Source organism: Pararge aegeria, chromosome 3 (assembly GCF_905163445.1).
Source record: "Pararge aegeria chromosome 3, ilParAegt1.1, whole genome shotgun sequence".
Classification (NCBI taxonomy): domain Eukaryota; kingdom Metazoa; phylum Arthropoda; class Insecta; order Lepidoptera; family Nymphalidae; genus Pararge; species Pararge aegeria.
This window is the reverse complement of record NC_053182.1, coordinates 1066883-1074426: the sequence shown is the minus strand read 5'-3', so window position 1 is coordinate 1074426 and position 7544 is coordinate 1066883.

Sequence of the window (7544 nt, the reverse complement as noted above, 5' to 3'; positions counted from 1 at the left end):
TCTCTGTATTTTGCTAATAACCTCACGTACCTTTTGCTATTTGCTATCTTTTATTTAATATTAGTCTTAATGTCTTTTGTTTTATTTTAATGCTTCTCACTCTCTCATAATGTAAACTCCGTCTGATTGTGAACAACGCATCCGCCATCTTGTGCAGTGCTTACCGCTTAGCTGAGCCGCGTGTTTGCAATCAGACGAGTTGAAGCGGAATTATTTTTCACACGCTGGACGAAAATTCCAGGGTCCAAGTTCGACACTCTGTTGTTGTCGACGTCACCTCCGACGCCGATCACCAGCGTTGCATCGCCAACGTGCCGGCTCCTGGTGCAGCTGAAGACCACCTCGTGTCTCCGCCTGCTTCGGTCCAAGTTCGACACTCTGTTGTTGTCGACGTCACCTCCGACGCCGATCACCAGCGTTGCATCGCCAACGTGCCGGCTCCTGGTGCAGCTGAAGACCACCTCGTGTCTCCGCCTGTTTCTTCTGGGCCACGCAATCAACGGCTACAAGCTAGGGCAGTACTCGCCCACTGCAGAATTTGGAAGCGAATTAATTGACGGGCCCCTTTCACCCACGACCGCTGACCTTTTTACCCTAAATAAAATCTGTGATGACGTGTTCCATCTTTTAATAGACCTGGCTAGAACCGTTACAGCACCCTGTGAATACTCTCTATGGACGCCACTGTGCTTATGCTATGGTAAAGGACATGCACTTTCTATAACGATCTCTCAAATAGTTCCGGTGGTAGGATTAAAAATTGTGAACGAGCGAAGCTTTAGAAACAATTCTGAAGTCCACGCAGACGAAGTCGCGCGCAGAAGCTAGTATCTCATAAATCTCCGACAAACTTGCCACCTTACGACGATGATCAATACTTTGGAGTTAAGCCAAAAGTGGTGAACTTCCGAGCTAGTAATTCATAAAACCTTTGTTACTCCTGGTGTTTCTTGGGAACGAAAACGGAGGTGAGTACGTCAACAAGCTTCCAATGTTAATTGTAACCGCTACAGCAATGTCGTACGCAAGCATTCAATCAATAGATATTGCGGTGAGAGGCATCGGGATTCCGAGATCAATTACTGAGCACCGAGAGGGGCGGGCAGGGGGTGACGCGTGCCGGGCATTCCTCGCTGCACGAGTGAGCCGGCCAAATACTTAATGCGCTATTGTCCTAACCATATTCTGTTCCAGCTGATGCCAGCGACTCCGCCATTGTGTTTCTGAGTTTCGCTTATAGGCAGGCGCATGTAATTTTTGGCAGTTACGTGCGTTTTAAGAAATATAATACGAGTAGCACTGGCTTCAAAGGTGAAATAATTTATTATATGAGTAAACCTGCGTGCCTCAGATTTCTCCATAATGTACTCAAAGTACTACTAATATATAAGTATACTAATCCGCACATGGCCAGTATGGTGGACTTCAGCCCTTTGTGGGTCGATTGGTGCTGTTTGCAGCGACACTGCTTTTTGAGTCCAAGGCCGTGGGAAACGTTTCTGTGATGAACATGAATGTTTTTCAGTGCCAGACACTAAAACATTCATGTGCATCATGTTTATCTGTACTTAAAAGTATTTATATCTATTATTCATAAAAAAACAATTCATCAGTTATCTTAGTATCCATAACACAAGATCAGCTTACTTTAGGGCTAGATGGAGAACTGTGTATTGTCGTAGTATATTTATTTATTTATTTACCCTTTTTTTATTTCCCTACCAGTTAGCCTTTGACTACAATTTCACCTGATTGTAAATAATTTTGCAATCTAATAAAAAACTAATCTTCCATACTCCAATGGAAGTTATATTAAGCGCATATATAATAATTGGGTTCTGAAAAAGTATCAAAATACTTGGACCTTGCTGACGAGATTACCGCCATGTGGAGTGTTGAGTCAAAAGTTACTGTTCAAATAGTTACTTCAGTCAATGGTCTTTTCGCCAAAAGCTTCGAACAACATCTTAGAAGCTTTCGCTTGATTGTTAGATCAAGGGTCGTGTGCAGAAAGCAGTTCTTGAAACGGCGCGTTTTGTGAGGATGTTCCTCACTCCGGAACCCTGAGCTCCGGTCGCTTTTGTACTCAAATGCCGCACGAGAGGAGTTTTTTTATAAATTTTAATAGTGTTTTTTTAATATAATTTAATAACATTCTTGAAAAGAAAAAAAAAGTGTGTGTACTTATGTACACGCGTTTGAAGTTGTACTTCGCTTACTTAAATATCACAAAAAAATATTTGTACATAATTAAAGAAATCGACATAATAAACATTGTTAAATTTGGAATACACATAGACTCATTATCGGACAACTTAGTTTCACTCAACATTAAAATTTAAGATTTTTGTACAATTGAATCAATTAAGTCACTGGAATGAGTCCGCAGACTATGACAATTGAAACTGTACATTGTTCAATCTTATAGATAAAGGTGTCGGTTTTTTACGGTTTGCGCGCGCATCGTCAAAATTTACTCTCATCATTTTTCCCCAACGCGCCAAAAGAAGTATAACTTCAACAATAATGTATGTATAAATAAATGATAGCAGAAGAAAAATTGGTTTCTAATACTATCGTACCATAACTAGCCTCCCACAAAACCAGACCAGCAAAAGGGATAATTGTTGAGGATAGATTCAGTGGCGTGCATAGAGGGTATGCACAGGGTATGCCTATAATATAAAATGAAGAAAATCTCCATTAAGAGTTATAAAGAACTTAAGGATAGGCTTTGTAAGAGTTACTCTGTGCATACCCTCTATGCCCGCCACTGGGTACATTGCCAAAGGTCTGTTTGTTGTGGAGAATAAGGATTGAAGAAATATCTTCTATATATATATAATGAAAATGGTCTTCGTTTGAGGCTCAATCACGCCTAAACCACTGATCGTATCGACATGAAACTACCACCATTCGATGCGAAATTTTTCCTAGATGGTTTATGGCTATCTATTTTTTGAATTCCAACATTCCTTCATTTTTTTATTGCTGTTTTACTTTTATAAACATTTATCCCGCTAATAAAAACAAAAGATAAGCATTTTCTCTTGATTCTTTTGTTTTCATGGATTTCAACAGAGTGTATTAAACGGATTATGGTTTTTTACATTCAGCTAAGAATCTACTCACGGTAGTGGAGAACGGCTGGAACAATTGGGCTTTTTTTTATCTTCAGAATTGTCAGGAGAAAGTTTTGTATGTAAGAAAATTTTAACAAAGCCCGATAAAAAGTTAAAAATTTCGATGATAATCGAAGAATTCCCATCTATATAGTCACTCACCACGAAATCTCGGGAACCATAAGACTTAGAAACGTGAAACTTGGTAGGAATATTACTTTTGCTATGTAGAGGTCAGCTATGAATAGATTTTAAGAAATTCATTCCCCAAAGGGGATTGCGAGGGCGTTAACAATGAACAATTCCCGTTTTTAAACTATAGCTCCTATAGACTTCAAATTTGGTAGGAATCTTCTGTAAGAGGTGTAGAAATAGGCTATGAACGAATTTTACGATAGCTCACCCCACAGGGGGTTGCGGGGGTGGGTATTAACAATTAATATTTTTAATTTTCCTCTAATTAAAAAGCTCCTACAAGCTCCAAATTTTGTAGGAATTTTCTATAAGTGATGTAAAAATGATTTATGAACAAATTTTACAATATCCCACCCCAAAGAAGATTGCGGGGGCGTTAACAATGAAAATTTTCAATTTCCAAGCGATAGCTCCTATAGACTCCAAATTTAGTGAGAGTGTTCTATATGTAATATAAAAATGATCTTCGAGCGGATTTTACAATGAATCACCTCCAATAAGGTTCGCGGGGGTGGGTGTTAACAATAAAAAATTTCAATTTCGAAATATAGCTTCTAAAAATTCTAAATATGGTAGGAATCTTTTATTATTCACATAAAGAACATCTCAAAATGGATTTCAATAAAGTCTACTTCCGACAGGAACTTCTACAGACTCCAAATTTGGTGGGGATCTTCGTGTATGTAGGGATATTCTTAGTATTTCCTTACAACAATCGTCTTTTTGGCAGCGGAGAAAAAGTCATTGAGAGGTTTCAAAAACTTAACTTTACATGTAGCTATCCAATCAACGGACTAAGAATTTTACATTCATTTTACTTTTGCAGACTACATAACCGACGAATTCTTTTATTGCGGGATCGCGGAAATGTAACAGATTAAAATGAATGCATTTTCCAAGCACATGAGATGTGGAAAAGAAATTTAGTTACTTATTCCAATAGAATTCATAAAAAACATGCACAATTAATTTTCTATAAAAAATTGATGTCACGGAGAAAATTTTAGTTAACAGAAAACTCGTCGCACTTGAACCTAGACAGATTTCAACTTCACATATGAGACTTGCAATGACTTTAACTTAAACTTTCAATGCTCATTTCAAATTTTTTTCTTCATGTCAATTATTATTAATTTTTGGAAGAAAGGCACGGAAATGTTATAATGATTGCACATTGAAAGTTACAATGAATATTAGTGAGAAAAATCACCTGGATGAAAGATACAGGCTAAATCGATGGAATTTGGAATTTGAGTAAGTCTAAACAATATCGATGCTTACAGTTCTATCCGCGGGGCCTATTTATGTTCATACAAAAATAAAAAAAAAGGAGAATAATAAAAATATGAAAAAAATAAATAAAAATGAAACATAAAATGTAATTTATTTCCTTTTTCAATTCGCCCAGCGAAGCGGGCTAGAAACGGCTAGTAAATATATATATATAAATTACACCATACAGATGCTCCTACTTTTCGCTTTTTTTATGCAAATTAAGCTTAATTTTTATAACAGGCCAGAAAAAAAAAATGTTATTTATTGTATAGTTTGTATTATTTAACCACAGCATAACCTTTATATACTCAGTCAACGCTTTGACTGTTGTTAGAACAAGACGAAGCTTCTCAAACAATCTTCCAGAAGCTTTTAATGAAACACATCTGTTAATTAATTCAACAGGGAATCGAACTGTAGACCTATCGTTAAATCAATGGATCTATCCGTATCTGTTATATGGCGTCTTTGTTAGCTGTAATTGATTACAGCCTGTCGAAGATCTGTGCCACAATACCTATTGATTGACCGTTTACAGTTTGGTGCTAGCCATAAGGATTTATTCTAGGATGTAAATCAGGGAATTACATAATATTCAAATGTAGTCTAATGCCCAAACGTAGTCTAATCTTCAAACAAAATAATATCCCAAGTTTACGTTTTTTCCTTCACCGTTAAAGCAAGTGATATTTGTATAACTTAAAACGCATATAACTTAGAAAAGTTGGAGGTGCGTGCTGGAATTGGAATTCGGCCCCCGGGAGTGAAGTCGAGTTCCTAACCACTATAACCGTTTCTTATAAGTATTTATGTGTATTATATTCATCAGCTACCTTAAAACCCATAACACAAGCTTTAGGGCTAGATGACGAGATGAGTGTGTAGTATAAAAAAAATATCCTTAGGAATTTCAGCAATGGCACCTTAGAAGCCTCCCAAAAAAGTGCAGAACACAGGGTGCCTAGTTTGAGATTTTGTTATGTCCCTTTAATTATTCGATTGCATGAATGTTAACTACAATTTGTATGGAATCTAGAGAGCGCCATCTAGTTATGCTTTCACATCCACTGCTTTTACTTTTTATTCCACTGCAAGTTAACCCTTAATTGCAATGATGCAGTCTTCGATGGAAGGCGGGTTAACCTAACCTCCGACTTTGAACCACAGAGCTCAACTCTGCGCCCAGTTCCCCGGTCGTCTAACAATGCGAGCAAGAGGACAGACCCCCTTCAGAGAGGGGGTAGGGGGGGGGGGGGTTAACCTCCATCCTCCAAGGTTACAATAAATTTTTTCCACCACGCCAAAAAAAGGGAGGTTGTCAAACCGATGCGGTAGGGCAAGAACAGAACTATCAAACAGCTGCCAATCTATAAAACAGTGTGATTAAATTCGACCATGAACAAATCAAGCGGAAGTTCGCGTCCAGAAACACGCAATCGGAATTCCGCTTGAATGTCAAATGAAAATGATTAAAACCGACAAATTTGATTTGCACTTATGTTAATTAAAGCTCACTCATCTTTATACAAATTAATATTTTGATTAAAAGTTATAAAGTATTTAATTCCATCAATTTTAATTTTCAACGCAGTGGTGAGAGCTGTGCGCCTATGAGGGGGGGTCCAAATTTCGATTCAGATTTTTAAATAATATATATATAAATGTACTTTAGCACTTTTATAGGAAACGGCTTGGATTAGCAAAATTGAGAAATAAAATTTTTATCACCAAAATAACCGTTATTGCTGCTACGGCGTAGACATTCGTAGCATTGCGTAGCCTCATTGAGTACGTTTCCTCCTGTTTGAATCCTTGATTGAAAAGGTTGTTGGCAATTTCAAGATTGGAGATTAAGGTTGCTGACTGGTGAGCTTTCTGCTGAGATCGATTCGTGGTTTTCTCATATAAGTGTAGAAAGGTTAATTACTTATGGTAAAAAGAGTTATCGTTAAATTTTTCGGTTACGTATATTTGGATATATAGTATATAATTAATAGTAAATTTTAAGCTCTGTCTAATAGTTTAAAAGTTTAAAACGAATTAACTGATTAAAGAAATCTTAAAAGTAACTTAGGCTGTATTTTGTTTCACGAGGCAAGCAGGAGCCGCAATGTTTTTTTATTTTCTTCCAACACAAGTTAACCCTTGATAATCTCACCAGCTAGTTCTTGATGATGAAGTATAAGATTGTAACGGGCTAACCTGTCAGCCGTATAGCATGTTTATTAAACCTTTACTCCCAGTCGGCTTCCACGCGGTCTCGTACCGGAACGCTGAAAAACTGTTTGTGACTAAAACACTACACTGTTTTCACCACCCTGCCGACGAAGCCATGATATTACTTTTGCGAGAACCGTTGCTGTTAGCAACGGATGGTCTTGCTTCTATCAGCCATGAATCCTCCAAATGCTGTGGCAGGGAGGGTGAGCATACATGAAGAACACTCCACACCGTCGCTTAGGTTTTTTAGCTTCGTCTTGTTCCTGAACGGTTCGTGTGATAACTAAACTTTAGTTGGCGTCTTGAAGAGTTACCTTATTATTATCAACCCATAACTGAGACACTACACTACAGGACACGGTTCTTCATTCAGAAAGAGGAAGATTGAGGCCCTAGTCAACCACGCTGGCTAAGTGGAGACAGGTAAGAGTCACACATCCCACAGAACATTATGGAGTATCCTCTGGCATCCAGGTTTCCTTACGTTGTTTTCTTTTACCGTTAAACCCATTTGCTTAAAACACATAAACATGAACTCTGATCACTGACACGCACCCACGGAAGGAAGCTTGAAGTCTTAGCGACCAGACTATCACGGCTTTTAGATATATCTAATTCAATATAAGGAGTGTGAATCGTTACTTTTATATCGTTATAATAACAATACTTTTAAATATGAACGTCAAGCTCAGACCAGTTTTATTTTTAATAAAGGCTTATCACACCCTTTAT